This window comes from Chrysoperla carnea, assembly GCF_905475395.1.
Source record: "Chrysoperla carnea chromosome X unlocalized genomic scaffold, inChrCarn1.1 SUPER_X_unloc_15, whole genome shotgun sequence".
Classification (NCBI taxonomy): domain Eukaryota; kingdom Metazoa; phylum Arthropoda; class Insecta; order Neuroptera; family Chrysopidae; genus Chrysoperla; species Chrysoperla carnea.
Window position 1 is genome coordinate 26,110 of NW_025408100.1, and position 20,860 is coordinate 46,969.

At 23.9% G+C, this 20,860-nt stretch overlaps 3 non-coding genes across 3 annotated transcripts; all 3 read left to right on the forward strand.

Annotated features, from left to right (window-relative positions):
* Window positions 1-1,843: 1,843 nt before the first annotated feature.
* Window positions 1,844-1,962, forward strand: LOC123303878. The gene has a single exon (XR_006535951.1). It is a non-coding gene; the product is annotated as a 5S ribosomal RNA (ribosomal RNA).
* A 6,307-nt stretch (window positions 1,963-8,269) lies between these two features.
* Window positions 8,270-8,388, forward strand: LOC123303868. The gene has a single exon (XR_006535942.1). It is a non-coding gene; the product is annotated as a 5S ribosomal RNA (ribosomal RNA).
* Window positions 8,389-14,759: 6,371 nt separating this feature from the next.
* Window positions 14,760-14,878, forward strand: LOC123303869. Its single transcript, XR_006535943.1, has one exon. It is a non-coding gene; the product is annotated as a 5S ribosomal RNA (ribosomal RNA).
* Window positions 14,879-20,860: the final 5,982 nt, after the last annotated feature.

Here is a 20,860-nt window from a genome sequence, read left to right on the forward strand (position 1 = left end):
TAATATTTTAATAATTATATAAATTAATTCTTATTTAAAATAATCTTATATTAATCTCAACAAATACTCTAATAATATATTTTGTCATAAATTTTTTTATATTTAAAATAAATATTATAATATATAAATACTTATATCAGTATAAAATTTCTTTATATAATTATGAAAAAATTAATTTAATAGTTAATTATTGATATTAATGCATAAATAAAAGTATTTTCTAATGAAATATATTTTGTCAATGTTCGATTAACACATTTCATAATAATACGTTTTCATTATTGACAAAAAAAGTTTTTCTAAAAATGAAATCTTATACTATAATATATATATTTATATATTAAATTTTTTAATTATTTATATACTAATAATTTATAATAAATCGATATTAAATAAAAAATAAAAATATATACTTTTTAAGTTTACCTTAAAAATATTATTGTTTTGTATGATTGAAATAATTAATATTAAACTATGTTTATTAATAATTGTTAATAAAAAAATTAAATATATTTTAATTTATAAAATAAATATTATTATTAAATTTATAATTTATTATTTTATATATTATAGAAATTGAAAAAATAAATCATGTTTACTACGACAGTAAATTAGAAATACTATTTAATTTTTATGTGTTTTCTACATGGTACTTTGACTTACATAGGGACTTATATTATTGTGAATAATGATATAATTGAAAACCTTTATTTTTTATTTGATAGAATTATTATATTTTATCATTTAAATATTTATAATAAATACATTATTTTTATAAAGTAAAAAAATATGGCCGAAGAAAATTCTACAGCTGTTGCAGCAACTGCGGTTACTGCTGCTTCTACAACACCAACAAAAAAAGCAACAGCTTCTGGTGCTAAACGTACAAAACAACATTCAAAACCAACACATCCACGTACATCAGAAATGGTTGTTAACGCAATTAAAAATTTAAAAGAACGTGGTGGTTCATCATTACAAGCAATTAAAAAATATTTAGCTGCAAATTATAAAGTGGATTCTGATAAAATTTCACCATTTATTAAAAAATATTTAAAAGCTGCTGTAACTGAGGGAGCCTTGGTACAAACTAAAGGTAAAGGTGCATCTGGTTCATTCAAATTGGCTGCTTCCGCTTCATCTAATTCTTCAGCTAAATCAAAAGTATCCAAAAAAGAAAGTGGAGCAAAAGGTTCAGCAAAGAGTGCTAAAAGTAAACGGGCACCAAAAGAAAAGAAAGCCACAACTACATCATTGGCAGCCAAAAAGCCTAAAGCAAAAAAAGCGACTCCATCATCATCAACTGCTGCTAAAAAAGTTACTGCAAAATCATCAGCGGCATCAAAAAAAGCACCAGTTAAAGCAAAACCAGCAAAAAGTACAAAATCCGCTGCCAAAAGTAGCCCTGCTCGTAAACCGAAAGCACCAAAAGCTAAGAAAGCTTCTGTTGCCAAATCATCTCCTACAAAAATTAAAAAAGCAGCACCAAAAAAGAAATGATCTGTTACTTTAATAATATATTGAAATATTTCATTATTTTTGCTAAAAAATGAAAATAACATAGGCCTTAATACAGGCCACAAATTAATATTTGATAAGAGTAAATTATTTTTTGTATAAATATTTTATAAAATAATAGTTAAGAAACATTTGCCACAGTCAGTACCACGGATGGGTGGCCACTTGAGAATACTGTGTGCGGTTGCATTTTTATTTAAAATATATGGTATAATAAATAAGTATATATTTAAATTGATTACTTCATTGAAAATTTTAATAATATACTTTAATATTAATGATATTTATGAAAAATATATATTTGTAAAAATTTTCATTTATTACTGGCAACAGCCATACCACGTTGAAAACACCGGTTCTCGTCCGATCACCGAAGTTAAGCAACATTGGGCACAGTCAGTACTTGGATGGGTGACCGCTTGGGAACACTGTGTGCGGTTGCCTTTTTATATTAAAAATATAAATTATTTTTCTTCTTTTCTTTTTTTTTACACACCATATATAAATATATGTTATTTAGAAATGTAAACCTTTTATATTATTCGTCAACAAATAAATATTATTTTTTGTATAAAATTTTATTGCATTTATAACTCATATCATGGTTACTTTAAAGCGAGAAGTTTTTTTAATATTTCAAATGAATATAAAATAATATAAATTTTATGAAATTTATTTATTTTTAGAAATAGCAATCGCTTATAATTATAACAAAATTTTAATAATGTTTAATTTTATTTCAATAATTTATATATATATATATATATATATATTTTTTAATAAAAATAATATACTCTTATTTAATAATATATGTTGGTCCTATATATAGGACCGAAAATATTTCTTATTTGTTTTTTTTTTTTTTAAATTGTCATTTAAAACGCTTATGCACGTTCTCCACGAATACGTCTTGCCAATTGTATATCCTTAGGCATAATTGTAACACGCTTTGCATGAATTGCGCATAAATTGGTATCTTCAAATAAACCTACTAAATAGGCTTCACTAGCTTCTTGTAATGCCATAACAGCTGAACTTTGGAAACGTAAATCGGTTTTAAAATCTTGTGCAATTTCACGTACTAAACGTTGGAATGGTAATTTACGAATTAACAATTCAGTACTTTTTTGATAACGACGAATTTCTCGTAAAGCTACTGTACCAGGACGATATCTGTGTGGTTTTTTTACTCCACCAGTTGCTGGTGCACTTTTACGTGCAGCTTTCGTTGCTAATTGTTTTCTTGGTGCTTTACCACCAGTTGATTTACGTGCAGTTTGCTTGGTTCTAGCCATTTTCAAATAATAATGTTTTTACAAAAAAACACACAATTTTTAAAATTATATTCGACAATTTGATACTACAAAGTCAAATGTTTAAATGCGAAATAAATGTGTTGTATTTATATTTATATGAAATTTCAAAATTTTTGTTGTCATATCCTATTGGATAGCTATCAGAGCATGGACTAATCAAATTGTATAGGCGTGGCTTAAAAAATCTTTAATGCTTTATATAAAAAGGCACAATTGTACCGGCGCTCACATACATTACAATACTTGTGAGGTTAACACACGTGTTATCCGTTCGTTAAAATATTGTAAATAATTTTTTATTAAAATGACTGGCAGAGGAAAAGGTGGAAAGGGTCTTGGAAAAGGGGGTGCAAAACGTCATAGAAAAGTTTTGCGTGATAATATCCAAGGTATTACAAAACCTGCAATTCGTCGTTTAGCACGACGAGGTGGAGTAAAACGTATCTCTGGTTTAATTTATGAAGAAACACGTGGTGTACTTAAAGTATTCCTTGAAAATGTTATTCGGGATGCTGTTACATATACTGAACACGCAAAACGTAAAACAGTTACAGCTATGGATGTTGTATATGCATTAAAACGACAAGGTCGTACTTTGTATGGTTTTGGAGGTTAAGAAAATATAATAATTTACTTAAAATATTTAGTAAATTTATTAAAGAATATTTAATACATCCGATAAATTTAAACAGGCTTTCCTTTTTGGGAAGCCACTAATTTTATTTATATAAGAGTAAATAAATTTGTTAATAAATATAACATATTATATAATTTGTTTACAACAAATTATTTTGTTTATAACATACATTACCAAATATTTTTATTTATTTTTTTTTTTTTTATTGTAATATATCTGCAATAATAAATTATAATTTGTATATTATCTATTTTATTTTACAATAACTTATTGAATTTTTGAAAAAATTTTATTATAAATTAATATACTATTATATTTTTTATATATACAAGTTAAGAGTAACAAGTATCGATAGGAGATTATCGAATTTATAACTAATAAAACATTTCGCCTTAATCAAAGAAAATAAAGATTTTGCTATACCATTTTTTATACTTTCAATAAATAATTTATTATTAAATTTTTATTATTTCATTTATTTTTTAAAATTATTAAAAATATTTTTCTAATAATTATAAGCGTACATAAACAAGTAGTAAATGTAAAATGAAAATAATAAAGGTAATGTAATGCATTTGCATTACACTGATTTACGATATATATTCCGCGATATCCTTTATTATATTTAAAATTAATAATATTGATATACTAATAATAGATATATTCAAGCTATTAATATATAAAATTTTATATTAAATATGATATTAATAATTGTTTATTTTATTTTTTTGTATATATAAAAATAATTTACTCTTATTTAAAAAATTTGATGGCTCTCTTAAAAAGAGAGCCGTTTTTATATGTTGATGTATTTTTATGTTATCAATTAAATAATATTTTCGATTTATTTATTTTGAACTTGTATATTTTGTAACAGCTTTAGTACCTTCACTAACAGCGTGCTTTGCCAATTCACCAGGTAATAATAATCGAACTGCGGTTTGAATTTCCCGACTTGTGATTGTTGAACGTTTATTATAATGTGCTAAACGTGATGCTTCAGCAGCAATACGTTCAAAAATATCATTAACAAAACTGTTCATGATACTCATAGCTTTACTAGAGATACCAGTATCAGGATGCACTTGTTTTAATACTTTGTAAATGTAAATTGCATATGATTCCTTGCGCTTCCTCTTCTTTTTCTTATCACTCTTTGATATATTTTTTTGAGCTTTGCCAGCTTTTTTTGCTGCTTTTCCACTTGTTTTTGGTGGCATTGTTACAAACAATTAATATACACAGATAGTTACAGAACACCAGTCAGTATATGTATGAGCGTGTCGTGTATATAACTAGCGTATTATATACGCGAAGATGGATATAACAATAAAAATGAATACTACTCTCTGATTGGCTAAAAATAATACTATAAGGTGATTGGTTTATTTTTAAAGTTTTATATTTTATAAATATTATAAATTAAAATACCCAAATAACATTTTAAACATTTATGTTACAATCCCCGTAACGTACACATCTGTGTGATTATATTTACAAAAAAAAATATTAATTAAATAAATTTATTCGCTATGTCTGGACGAGGTAAAGGTGGTAAAGTAAAGGGAAAGGCAAAGTCAAGATCAAGCCGAGCAGGATTACAATTTCCTGTTGGAAGAATTCACAGATTATTACGAAAAGGAAATTATGCTGAACGAGTAGGTGCTGGTGCCCCAGTATATTTGGCTGCTGTTATGGAATATTTGGCTGCAGAAGTTCTCGAGTTAGCTGGTAATGCTGCCCGTGATAACAAAAAAACACGTATCATTCCACGTCATTTACAATTGGCAATTCGTAATGATGAAGAATTAAATAAATTATTATCTGGTGTAACAATTGCTCAAGGTGGTGTATTACCAAACATTCAAGCAGTGTTATTACCAAAGAAAACTGAAAAGAAAGCATAAATTAAAAACATTGCATTAATTTTTATAATAATAATACATCGATCATAGGCCTTTTAATAAAAGGCCACAAATTTATTTAAAATAAGAGTAAAAATTATTTTTATAAATAATATATTATAATATTTTTTTAAAGAATCAATTTAAATAATTATAAATTAATGATTCTTTTTTTTTTTTTCTTTTTTATATGTTATTATGGAAATAATTCATCATATTATGATGACATTTAGGTAACATATTATAAGAATATTCATAAAATATTATCAAAATAATATTGTATTATGATGATATTTAGACAAAATATTATAAGAATATACACAAAATATTATCAAAATAATATCATTAGATAACAAAACTGTTCATGATACTCATACCTTTACTAGAGATAAAAGTATCAGGATGCACTTGTATTAATACATATTATCACAACATCACAAAATATTTTTTAAAAGGAAAAATTTTTTTAAAATTATTATAAAATTTGATTGAATTAAATTTCAATTTATTTTTTTAATAATTAAAAAAAAAAAAAAAACAAAGCATATAAACTTTCTATTGAAAATGTTATTTTAAACTAGATGGCCAAGTGAACTTCGTTACACAAACAATATATGACGTATTCGTTATTTAAATAATCAGTATCCTTTGATATTATATCAATACGTTACTCTCTTCTTTTGATACATATTAATAAAATTTCAATTTATAAGATTTTATGTCAATTATATAAATAATATTATAAATTTTCTAAATACATAAGTTAAGTAACAAAAAATTTGAATAACAAGATAAATTTATATATTATGTTTTAATACTCGATACTATAATATATCGCATCCGTTACCAATTATTCGGTATCCTTTGATTTATACACAGAATGAACTAAAAATATATATCAAATTTATTTTATTTATTTATATATTTAATATTATTATTATTATTTTATATTACAAAGTTTCTTAACGAAGCTTACAATGATTTCTCATATCGTACTTAACAAAATTATTTAGATCATATAAAATTTAAATTGTTAAAAAATTTGTATATTTATTATTATTATTATTTATTTTTATTAAAATTACATAACATAAAATTAATAATATTTTAATAATTATATAAATTAATTCTTATTTAAAATAATCTTATATTAATCTCAACAAATACTCTAATAATATATTTTGTCATAAATTTTTTTATATTTAAAATAAATATTATAATATATAAATACTTATATCAGTATAAAATTTCTTTATATAATTATGAAAAAATTAATTTAATAGTTAATTATTGATATTAATGCATAAATAAAAGTATTTTCTAATGAAATATATTTTGTCAATGTTCGATTAACACATTTCATAATAATACGTTTTCATTATTGACAAAAAAAGTTTTTCTAAAAATGAAATCTTATACTATAATATATATATTTATATATTAAATTTTTTAATTATTTATATACTAATAATTTATAATAAATCGATATTAAATAAAAAATAAAAATATATACTTTTTAAGTTTACCTTAAAAATATTATTGTTTTGTATGATTGAAATAATTAATATTAAACTATGTTTATTAATAATTGTTAATAAAAAAATTAAATATATTTTAATTTATAAAATAAATATTATTATTAAATTTATAATTTATTATTTTATATATTATAGAAATTGAAAAAATAAATCATGTTTACTACGACAGTAAATTAGAAATACTATTTAATTTTTATGTGTTTTCTACATGGTACTTTGACTTACATAGGGACTTATATTATTGTGAATAATGATATAATTGAAAACCTTTATTTTTTATTTGATAGAATTATTATATTTTATCATTTAAATATTTATAATAAATACATTATTTTTATAAAGTAAAAAAATATGGCCGAAGAAAATTCTACAGCTGTTGCAGCAACTGCGGTTACTGCTGCTTCTACAACACCAACAAAAAAAGCAACAGCTTCTGGTGCTAAACGTACAAAACAACATTCAAAACCAACACATCCACGTACATCAGAAATGGTTGTTAACGCAATTAAAAATTTAAAAGAACGTGGTGGTTCATCATTACAAGCAATTAAAAAATATTTAGCTGCAAATTATAAAGTGGATTCTGATAAAATTTCACCATTTATTAAAAAATATTTAAAAGCTGCTGTAACTGAGGGAGCCTTGGTACAAACTAAAGGTAAAGGTGCATCTGGTTCATTCAAATTGGCTGCTTCCGCTTCATCTAATTCTTCAGCTAAATCAAAAGTAAACGGGCACCAAAAGAAAAGAAAGCCACAACTACATCATTGGCAGCCAAAAAGCCTAAAGCAAAAAAAGCGACTCCATCATCATCAACTGCTGCTAAAAAAGTTACTGCAAAATCATCAGCGGCATCAAAAAAAGCACCAGTTAAAGCAAAACCAGCAAAAAGTACAAAATCCGCTGCCAAAAGTAGCCCTGCTCGTAAACCGAAAGCACCAAAAGCTAAGAAAGCTTCTGTTGCCAAATCATCTCCTACAAAAATTAAAAAAGCAGCACCAAAAAAGAAATGATCTGTTACTTTAATAATATATTGAAATATTTCATTATTTTTGCTAAAAAATGAAAATAACATAGGCCTTAATACAGGCCACAAATTAATATTTGATAAGAGTAAATTATTTTTTGTATAAATATTTTATAAAATAATAGTTTAGAAACATTTGCCACAGTCAGTACCACGGATGGGTGGCCACTTGAGAATACTGTGTGCGGTTGCATTTTTATTTAAAATATATGGTATAATAAATAAGTATATATTTAAATTGATTACTTCATTGAAAATTTTAATAATATACTTTAATATTAATGATATTTATGAAAAATATATATTTGTAAAAATTTTCATTTATTACTGGCAACAGCCATACCACGTTGAAAACACCGGTTCTCGTCCGATCACCGAAGTTAAGCAACATTGGGCACAGTCAGTACTTGGATGGGTGACCGCTTGGGAACACTGTGTGCGGTTGCCTTTTTATATTAAAAATATAAATTATTTTTCTTCTTTTCTTTTTTTTTACACACCATATATAAATATATGTTATTTAGAAATGTAAACCTTTTATATTATTCATCAACAAATAAATATTATTTTTTGTATAAAATTTTATTGCATTTATAACTCATATCATGGTTACTTTAAAGCGAGAAGTTTTTTTAATATTTCAAATGAATATAAAATAATATAAATTTTATGAAATTTATTTATTTTTAGAAATAGCAATCGCTTATAATTATAACAAAATTTTAATAATGTTTAATTTTATTTCAATAATTTATATTTATATATATATATATATATATATATATATATATATATATATATATATATATTTTTAATAAAAATAATATACTCTTATTTAATAATATATGTTGGTCCTATATATAGGACCGAAAATATTTCTTATTTGTTTTTTTTTTTTTAAATTGTCATTTAAAACGCTTATGCACGTTCTCCACGAATACGTCTTGCCAATTGTATATCCTTAGGCATAATTGTAACACGCTTTGCATGAATTGCGCATAAATTGGTATCTTCAAATAAACCTACTAAATAGGCTTCACTAGCTTCTTGTAATGCCATAACAGCTGAACTTTGAAAACGTAAATCGGTTTTAAAATCTTGTGCAATTTCACGTACTAAACGTTGGAATGGTAATTTACGAATTAACAATTCAGTACTTTTTTGATAACGACGAATTTCTCGTAAAGCTACTGTACCAGGACGATATCTGTGTGGTTTTTTTACTCCACCAGTTGCTGGTGCACTTTTACGTGCAGCTTTCGTTGCTAATTGTTTTCTTGGTGCTTTACCACCAGTTGATTTACGTGCAGTTTGCTTGGTTCTAGCCATTTTCAAATAATAATGTTTTTACAAAAAAACACACAATTTTTAAAATTATATTCGACAATTTGATACTACAAAGTCAAATGTTTAAATGCGAAATAAATGTGTTGTATTTATATTTATATGAAATTTCAAAATTTTTGTTGTCATATCCTATTGGATAGCTATCAGAGTATGGACTAATCAAATTGTATAGGCGTGGCTTAAAAAATCTTTAATGCTTTATATAAAAAGGCACAATTGTACCGGCGCTCACATACATTACAATACTTGTGAGGTTAACACACGTGTTATCCGTTCGTTAAAATATTGTAAATAATTTTTTATTAAAATGACTGGCAGAGGAAAAGGTGGAAAGGGTCTTGGAAAAGGGGGTGCAAAACGTCATAGAAAAGTTTTGCGTGATAATATCCAAGGTATTACAAAACCTGCAATTCGTCGTTTAGCACGACGAGGTGGAGTAAAACGTATCTCTGGTTTAATTTATGAAGAAACACGTGGTGTACTTAAAGTATTCCTTGAAAATGTTATTCGGGATGCTGTTACATATACTGAACACGCAAAACGTAAAACAGTTACAGCTATGGATGTTGTATATGCATTAAAACGACAAGGTCGTACTTTGTATGGTTTTGGAGGTTAAGAAAATATAATAATTTACTTAAAATATTTAGTAAATTTATTAAAGAATATTTAATACATCCGATAAATTTAAACAGGCTTTCCTTTTTGGGAAGCCACTAATTTTATTTATATAAGAGTAAATAAATTTGTTAATAAATATAACATATTATATAATTTGTTTACAACAAATTATTTTGTTTATAACATACATTACCAAATATTTTTATTTTTTTTTTTTATTGTAATATATCTGCAATAATAAATTATAATTTGTATATTATCTATTTTATTTTACAATAACTTATTGAATTTTTGAAAAAATTTTATTATAAATTAATATACTATTATATTTTTTATATATATAAGTTAAGAGTAACAAGTATCGATAGGAGATTATCGAATTTATAACTAATAAAACATTTCGCCTTAATCAAAGAAAATAAAGATTTTGCTATACCATTTTTTATACTTTCAATAAATAATTTATTATTAAATTTTTATTATTTCATTTATTTTTTAAAATTATTAAAAATATTTTTCTAATAATTATAAGCGTACATAAACAAGTAGTAAATGTAAAATGAAAATAATAAAGGTAATGTAATGCAAATGCATTACATTGATTTACGATATATATTCCGCGATATCCTTTATTATATTTAAAATTAATAATATTGATATACTAATAATAGATATATTCAAGCTATTAATATATAAAATTTTATATTAAATATGATATTAATAATTGTTTATTTTATTTTTTTGTATATATAAAAATAATTTACTCTTATTTAAAAAATTTGATGGCTCTCTTAAAAAGAGAGCCGTTTTTATATGTTGATGTATTTTTATGTTATCAATTAAATAATATTTTCGATTTATTTATTTTGAACTTGTATATTTTGTAACAGCTTTAGTACCTTCACTAACAGCGTGCTTTGCCAATTCACCAGGTAATAATAATCGAACTGCGGTTTGAATTTCCCGACTTGTGATTGTTGAACGTTTATTATAATGTGCTAAACGTGATGCTTCAGCAGCAATACGTTCAAAAATATCATTAACAAAACTGTTCATGATACTCATAGCTTTACTAGAGATACCAGTATCAGGATGCACTTGTTTTAATACTTTGTAAATGTAAATTGCATATGATTCCTTGCGCTTCCTCTTCTTTTTCTTATCACTCTTTGATATATTTTTTTGAGCTTTGCCAGCTTTTTTTGCTGCTTTTCCACTTGTTTTTGGTGGCATTGTTACAAACAATTAATATACACAGATAGTTACAGAACACCAGTCAGTATATGTATGAGCGTGTCGTGTATACAACTAGCGTATTATATACGCGAAGATGGATATAACAATAAAAATGAATACTACTCTCTGATTGGCTGAAAATAATACTATAAGGTGATTGGTTTATTTTTAAAGTTTTATATTTTATAAATATTATAAATTAAAATACCCAAATAACATTTTAAACATTTATGTTACAATCCCCGTAACGTACACATCTGTGTGATTATATTTACAAAAAAAAATATTAATTAAATAAATTTATTCGCTATGTCTGGACGAGGTAAAGGTGGTAAAGTAAAGGGAAAGGCAAAGTCAAGATCAAGCCGAGCAGGATTACAATTTCCTGTTGGAAGAATTCACAGATTATTACGAAAAGGAAATTATGCTGAACGAGTAGGTGCTGGTGCCCCAGTATATTTGGCTGCTGTTATGGAATATTTGGCTGCAGAAGTTCTCGAGTTAGCTGGTAATGCTGCCCGTGATAACAAAAAAACACGTATCATTCCACGTCATTTACAATTGGCAATTCGTAATGATGAAGAATTAAATAAATTATTATCTGGTGTAACAATTGCTCAAGGTGGTGTATTACCAAACATTCAAGCAGTGTTATTACCAAAGAAAACTGAAAAGAAAGCATAAATTAAAAACATTGCATTAATTTTTATAATAATAATACATCGATCATAGGCCTTTTAATAAAAGGCCACAAATTTATTTAAAATAAGAGTAAAAATTATTTTTATAAATAATATATTATAATATTTTTTTAAAGAATCAATTTAAATAATTATAAATTAATGATTCTTTTTTTTTTTTTTCTTTTTTATATGTTATTATGGAAATAATTCATCATATTATGATGACATTTAGGTAACATATTATAAGAATATTCATAAAATATTATCAAAATAATATTGTATTATGATGATATTTAGACAAAATATTATAAGAATATACACAAAATATTATCAAAATAATATCATTAGATAACAAAACTGTTCATGATACTCATACCTTTACTAGAGATAAAAGTATCAGGATGCACTTGTATTAATACATATTATCACAACATCACAAAATATTTTTTAAAAGGAAAAATTTTTAAAAAATTATTATAAAATTTGATTGAATTAAATTTCAATTTATTTTTTTAATAATTAAAGAAAAAAAAAAGCATATAAACTTTCTATTGAAAATGTTATTTTCAACTAGATGGCCAAGTGAACTTTGTTACACAAACAATATATGACGTATTCGTTATTTAAATAATCAGTATCCTTTGATATTATATCAATACGTTACTCTCTTCTTTTGATACATATTAATAAAATTTCAATTTATAAGATTTTATGTCAATTATATAAATAATATTATAAATTTTCTAAATACATAAGTTAAGTAACAAAAAATTTGAATAACAAGATAAATTTATATATTATGTTTTAATACTCGATACTATAATATATCGCATCCGTTACCAATTATTCGGTATCCTTTGATTTATACACAGAATGAACCAAAAATATGTATCAAATTTATTTTATTTATTTATATATTTAATATTATTATTATTATTTTATATTACAAAGTTTCTTAACGAAGCTTACAATGATTTCTCATATCGTACTTAACAAAATTATTTAGATCATATAAAATTTAAATTGTTAAAAAATTTTTATATTTATTATTATTATTTATTTTTATTAAAATTACATAACATAAAATTAATAATATTTTAATAATTATATAAATTAATTCTTATTTAAAATAATCTTATATTAATCTCAACAAATACTCTAATAATATATTTTGTCATAAATTTTTTTATATTTAAAATAAATATTATAATATATAAATACTTATATCAGTATAAAATTTCTTTATATAATTATGAAAAAATTAATTTAATAGTTAATTATTGATATTAATGCATAAATAAAAGTATTTTCTAATGAAATATATTTTGTCAATGTTCGATTAACACATTTCATAATAATACGTTTTCATTATTGACAAAAAAAGTTTTTCTAAAAATGAAATCTTATACTATAATATATATATTTATATATTAAATTTTTTAATTATTTATATACTAATAATTTATAATAAATCGATATTAAATAAAAAATAAAAATATATACTTTTTAAGTTTACCTTAAAAATATTATTGTTTTGTATGATTGAAATAATTAATATTAAACTATGTTTATTAATAATTGTTAATAAAAAAATTAAATATATTTTAATTTATAAAATAAATATTATTATTAAATTTATAATTTATTATTTTATATATTATAGAAATTGAAAAAATAAATCATGTTTACTACGACAGTAAATTAGAAATACTATTTAATTTTTATGTGTTTTCTACATGGTACTTTGACTTACATAGGGACTTATATTATTGTGAATAATGATATAATTGAAAACCTTTATTTTTTATTTGATAGAATTATTATATTTTATCATTTAAATATTTATAATAAATACATTATTTTTATAAAGTAAAAAATATGGCCGAAGAAAATTCTACAGCTGTTGCAGCAACTGCGGTTACTGCTGCTTCTACAACACCAACAAAAAAAGCAACAGCTTCTGGTGCTAAACGTACAAAACAACATTCAAAACCAACACATCCACGTACATCAGAAATGGTTGTTAACGCAATTAAAAATTTAAAAGAACGTGGTGGTTCATCATTACAAGCAATTAAAAAATATTTAGCTGCAAATTATAAAGTGGATTCTGATAAAATTTCACCATTTATTAAAAAATATTTAAAAGCTGCTGTAACTGAGGGAGCCTTGGTACAAACTAAAGGTAAAGGTGCATCTGGTTCATTCAAATTGGCTGCTTCCGCTTCATCTAATTCTTCAGCTAAATCAAAAGTATCCAAAAAAGAAAGTGGAGCAAAAGGTTCAGCAAAGAGTGCTAAAAGTAAACGGGCACCAAAAGAAAAGAAAGCCACAACTACATCATTGGCAGCCAAAAAGCCTAAAGCAAAAAAAGCGACTCCATCATCATCAACTGCTGCTAAAAAAGTTACTGCAAAATCATCAGCGGCATCAAAAAAAGCACCAGTTAAAGCAAAACCAGCAAAAAGTACAAAATCCGCTGCCAAAAGTAGCCCTGCTCGTAAACCGAAAGCACCAAAAGCTAAGAAAGCTTCTGTTGCCAAATCATCTCCTACAAAAATTAAAAAAGCAGCACCAAAAAAGAAATGATCTGTTACTTTAATAATATATTGAAATATTTCATTATTTTTGCTAAAAAATGAAAATAACATAGGCCTTAATACAGGCCACAAATTAATATTTGATAAGAGTAAATTATTTTTTGTATAAATATTTTATAAAATAATAGTTTAGAAACATTTGCCACAGTCAGTACCACGGATGGGTGGCCACTTGAGAATACTGTGTGCGGTTGCATTTTTATTTAAAATATATGGTATAATAAATAAGTATATATTTAAATTGATTACTTCATTGAAAATTTTAATAATATACTTTAATATTAATGATATTTATGAAAAATATATATTTGTAAAAATTTTCATTTATTACTGGCAACAGCCATACCACGTTGAAAACACCGGTTCTCGTCCGATCACCGAAGTTAAGCAACATTGGGCACAGTCAGTACTTGGATGGGTGACCGCTTGGGAACACTGTGTGCGGTTGCCTTTTTATATTAAAAATATAAATTATTTTTCTTCTTTTCTTTTTTTTTACACACCATATATAAATATATGTTATTTAGAAATGTAAACCTTTTATATTATTCATCAACAAATAAATATTATTTTTTGTATAAAATTTTATTGCATTTATAACTCATATCATGGTTACTTTAAAGCGAGAAGTTTTTTTAATATTTCAAATGAATATAAAATAATATAAATTTTATGAAATTTATTTATTTTTAGAAATAGCAATCGCTTATAATTATAACAAAATTTTAATAATGTTTAATTTTATTTCAATAATTTATATTTATATATATATATATATATATATATATATATATATATATATATATATTTTTTAATAAAAATAATATACTCTTATTTAATAATATATGTTGGTCCTATATATAGGACCGAAAATATTTCTTATTTGTTTTTTTTTTTTTAAATTGTCATTTAAAACGCTTATGCACGTTCTCCACGAATACGTCTTGCCAATTGTATATCCTTAGGCATAATTGTAACACGCTTTGCATGAATTGCGCATAAATTGGTATCTTCAAATAAACCTACTAAATAGGCTTCACTAGCTTCTTGTAATGCCATAACAGCTGAACTTTGGAAACGTAAATCGGTTTTAAAATCTTGTGCAATTTCACGTACTAAACGTTGGAATGGTAATTTACGAATTAACAATTCAGTACTTTTTTGATAACGACGAATTTCTCGTAAAGCTACTGTACCAGGACGATATCTGTGTGGTTTTTTTACTCCACCAGTTGCTGGTGCACTTTTACGTGCAGCTTTCGTTGCTAATTGTTTTCTTGGTGCTTTACCACCAGTTGATTTACGTGCAGTTTGCTTGGTTCTAGCCATTTTCAAATAATAATGTTTTTACAAAAAAACACACAATTTTTAAAATTATATTCGACAATTTGATACTACAAAGTCAAATGTTTAAATGCGAAATAAATGTGTTGTATTTATATTTATATGAAATTTCAAAATTTTTGTTGTCATATCCTATTGGATAGCTATCAGAGTATGGACTAATCAAATTGTATAGGCGTGGCTTAAAAAATCTTTAATGCTTTATATAAAAAGGCACAATTGTACCGGCGCTCACATACATTACAATACTTGTGAGGTTAACACACGTGTTATCCGTTCGTTAAAATATTGTAAATAATTTTTTATTAAAATGACTGGCAGAGGAAAAGGTGGAAAGGGTCTTGGAAAAGGGGGTGCAAAACGTCATAGAAAAGTTTTGCGTGATAATATCCAAGGTATTACAAAACCTGCAATTCGTCGTTTAGCACGACGAGGTGGAGTAAAACGTATCTCTGGTTTAATTTATGAAGAAACACGTGGTGTACTTAAAGTATTCCTTGAAAATGTTATTCGGGATGCTGTTACATATACTGAACACGCAAAACGTAAAACAGTTACAGCTATGGATGTTGTATATGCATTAAAACGACAAGGTCGTACTTTGTATGGTTTTGGAGGTTAAGAAAATATAATAATTTACTTAAAATATTTAGTAAATTTATTAAAGAATATTTAATACATCCGATAAATTTAAACAGGCTTTCCTTTTTGGGAAGCCACTAATTTTATTTATATAAGAGTAAATAAATTTGTTAATAAATATAACATATTATATAATTTGTTTACAACAAATTATTTTGTTTATAACATACATTACCAAATATTTTTATTTTTTTTTTTTATTGTAATATATCTGCAATAATAAATTATAATTTGTATATTATCTATTTTATTTTACAATAACTTATTGAATTTTTGAAAAAATTTTATTATAAATTAATATACTATTATATTTTTTATATATACAAGTTAAGAGTAACAAGTATCGATAGGAGATTATCGAATTTATAACTAATAAAACATTTCGCCTTAATCAAAGAAAATAAAGATTTTGCTATACCATTTTTTATACTTTCAATAAATAATTTATTATTAAATTTTTATTATTTCATTTATTTTTTAAAATTATTAAAAATATTTTTCTAATAATTATAAGCGTACATAAACAAGTAGTAAATGTAAAATGAAAATAATAAAGGTAATGTAATGCATTTGCATTACACTGATTTACGATATATATTCCGCGATATCCTTTATTATATTTAAAATTAATAATATTGATATACTAATAATAGATATATTCAAGCTATTAATATATAAAATTTTATATTAAATATGATATTAATAATTGTTTATTTAATTTTTTTGTATATATAAAAATAATTTACTCTTATTTAAAAAATTTGATGGCTCTCTTAAAAAGAGAGCCGTTTTTATATGTTGATGTATTTTTATGTTATCAATTAAATAATATTTTCGATTTATTTATTTTGAACTTGTATATTTTGTAACAGCTTTAGTACCTTCACTAACAGCGTGCTTTGCCAATTCACCAGGTAATAATAATCGAACTGCGGTTTGAATTTCCCGACTTGTGATTGTTGAACGTTTATTATAATGTGCTAAACGTGATGCTTCAGCAGCAATACGTTCAAAAATATCATTAACAAAACTGTTCATGATACTCATAGCTTTACTAGAGATACCAGTATCAGGATGCACTTGTTTTAATACTTTGTAAATGTAAATTGCATATGATTCCTTGCGCTTCCTCTTCTTTTTCTTATCACTCTTTGATATATTTTTTTGAGCTTTGCCAGCTTTTTTTGCTGCTTTTCCACTTGTTTTTGGTGGCATTGTTACAAACAATTAATATACACAGATAGTTACAGAACACCAGTCAGTATATGTATGAGCGTGTCGTGTATACAACTAGCGTATTATATACGCGAAGATGGATATAACAATAAAAATGAATACTACTCTCTGATTGGCTGAAAATAATACTATAAGGTGATTGGTTTATTTTTAAAGTTTTATATTTTATAAATATTATAAATTAAAATACCCAAATAACATTTTAAACATTTATGTTACAATCCCCGTAACGTACACATCTGTGTGATTATATTTACAAAAAAAAATATTAATTAAATAAATTTATTCGCTATGTCTGGACGAGGTAAAGGTGGTAAAGTAAAGGGAAAGGCAAAGTCAAGATCAAGCCGAGCAGGATTACAATTTCCTGTTGGAAGAATTCACAGATTATTACGAAAAGGAAATTATGCTGAACGAGTAGGTGCTGGTGCCCCAGTATATTTGGCTGCTGTTATGGAATATTTGGCTGCAGAAGTTCTCGAGTTAGCTGGTAATGCTGCCCGTGATAACAAAAAAACACGTATCATTCCACGTCATTTACAATTGGCAATTCGTAATGATGAAGAATTAAATAAATTATTATCTGGTGTAACAATTGCTCAAGGTGGTGTATTACCAAACATTCAAGCAGTGTTATTACCAAAGAAAACTGAAAAGAAAGCATAAATTAAAAACATTGCATTAATTTTTATAATAATAATACATCGATCATAGGCCTTTTAATAAAAGGCCACAAATTTATTTAAAATAAGAGTAAAAATTATTTTTATAAATAATATATTATAATATTTTTTTAAAGAATCAATTTAAATAATTATAAATTAATGATTCTTTTTTTTTTTTTTCTTTTTTATATGTTATTATGGAAATAATTCATCATATTATGATGACATTTAGGTAACATATTATAAGAATATTCATAAAATATTATCAAAATAATATTGTATTATGATGATATTTAGACAAAATATTATAAGAATATACACAAAATATTATCAAAATAATATCATTAGAAAACAAAACTGTTCATGATACTCATACCTTTACTAGAGATAAAAGTATCAGGATGCACTTGTATTAATACATATTATCACAACATCACAAAATATTTTTTAAAAGGAAAAATTTTTTAAAAATTATTATAAAATTTGATTGAATTAAATTTCAATTTATTTTTTTAATAATTAAAGAAAAAAAAAAGCATATAAACTTTCTATTGAAAATGTTATTTTCAACTAGATGGCCAAGTGAACTTTGTTACACAAACAATATATGACGTATTCGTTATTTAAATAATCAGTATCCTTTGATATTATATCAATACGTTACTCTCTTCTTTTGATACATATTAATAAAATTTCAATTTATAAGATTTTATGTCAATTATATAAATAATATTATAAATTTTCTAAATACATAAGTTAAGTAACAAAAAATTTGAATAACAAGATAAATTTATATATTATGTTTTAATACTCGATACTATAATATATCGCATCCGTTACCAATTATTCGGTATCCTTTGATTTATACACAGAATGAACCAAAAATATGTATCAAATTTATTTTATTTATTTATATATATTTAATATTATTATTATTATTTTATATTACAAAGTTTCTTAACGAAGCTTACAATGATTTCTCATATCGTACTTAACAAAATTATTTAGATCATATAAAATTTAAATTGTTAAAAAATTTTTATATTTATTATTATTATTTATTTTTATTAAAATTACATAACATAAAATTAATAATATTTTAATAATTATATAAATTAATTCTTATTTAAAATAATCTTATATTAATCTCAACAAATACTCTAATAATATATTTTGTCATAAATTTTTTTATATTTAAAATAAATATTATAATATATAAATACTTATATCAGTATAAAATTTCTTTATATAATTATGAAAAAATTAATTTAATAGTTAATTATTGATATTAATGCATAAATAAAAGTATTTTCTAATGAAATATATTTTGTCAATGTTCGATTAACACATTTCATAATAATACGTTTTCATTATTGACAAAAAAAGTTTTTCTAAAAATGAAATCTTATACTATAATATATATATTTATATATTAAATTTTTTAATTATTTATATACTAATAATTTATAATAAATCGATATTAAATAAAAAATAAAAATATATACTTTTTAAGTTTACCTTAAAAATATTATTGTTTTGTATGATTGAAATAATTAATATTAAACTATGTTTATTAATAATTGTTAATAAAAAAATTAAATATATTTTAATTTATAAAATAAATATTATTATTAAATTTATAATTTATTATTTTATATATTATAGAAATTGAAAAAATAAATCATGTTTACTACGACAGTAAATTAGAAATACTATTTAATTTTTATGTGTTTTCTACATGGTACTTTGACTTACATAGGGACTTATATTATTGTGAATAATGATATAATTGAAAACCTTTATTTTTTATTTGATAGAATTATTATATTTTATCATTTAAATATTTATAATAAATACATTATTTTTATAAAGTAAAAAATATGGCCGAAGAAAATTCTACAGCTGTTGCAGCAACTGCGGTTACTGCTGCTTCTACAACACCAACAAAAAAAGCAACAGCTTCTGGTGCTAAACGTACAAAACAACATTCAAAACCAACACATCCACGTACATCAGAAATGGTTGTTAACGCAATTAAAAATTTAAAAGAACGTGGTGGTTCATCATTACAAGCAATTAAAAAATATTTAGCTGCAAATTATAAAGTGGATTCTGATAAAATTTCACCATTTATTAAAAAATATTTAAAAGCTGCTGTAACTGAGGGAGCCTTGGTACAAACTAAAGGTAAAGGTGCATCTGGTTCATTCAAATTGGCTGCTTCCGCTTCATCTAATTCTTCAGCTAAATCAAAAGTATCCAAAAAAGAAAGTGGAGCAAAAGGTTCAGCAAAGAGTGCTAAAAGTAAACGGGCACCAAAAGAAAAGAAAGCCACAACTACATCATTGGCAGCCAAAAAGCCTAAAGCAAAAAAAGCGACTCCATCATCATCAACTGCTGCTAAAAAAGTTACTGCAAAATCATCAGCGGCATCAAAAAAAGCACCAGTTAAAGCAAAACCAGCAAAAAGTACAAAATCCGCTGCCAAAAGTAGCCCTGCTCGTAAACCGAAAGCACCAAAAGCTAAGAAAGCTTCTGTTGCCAAA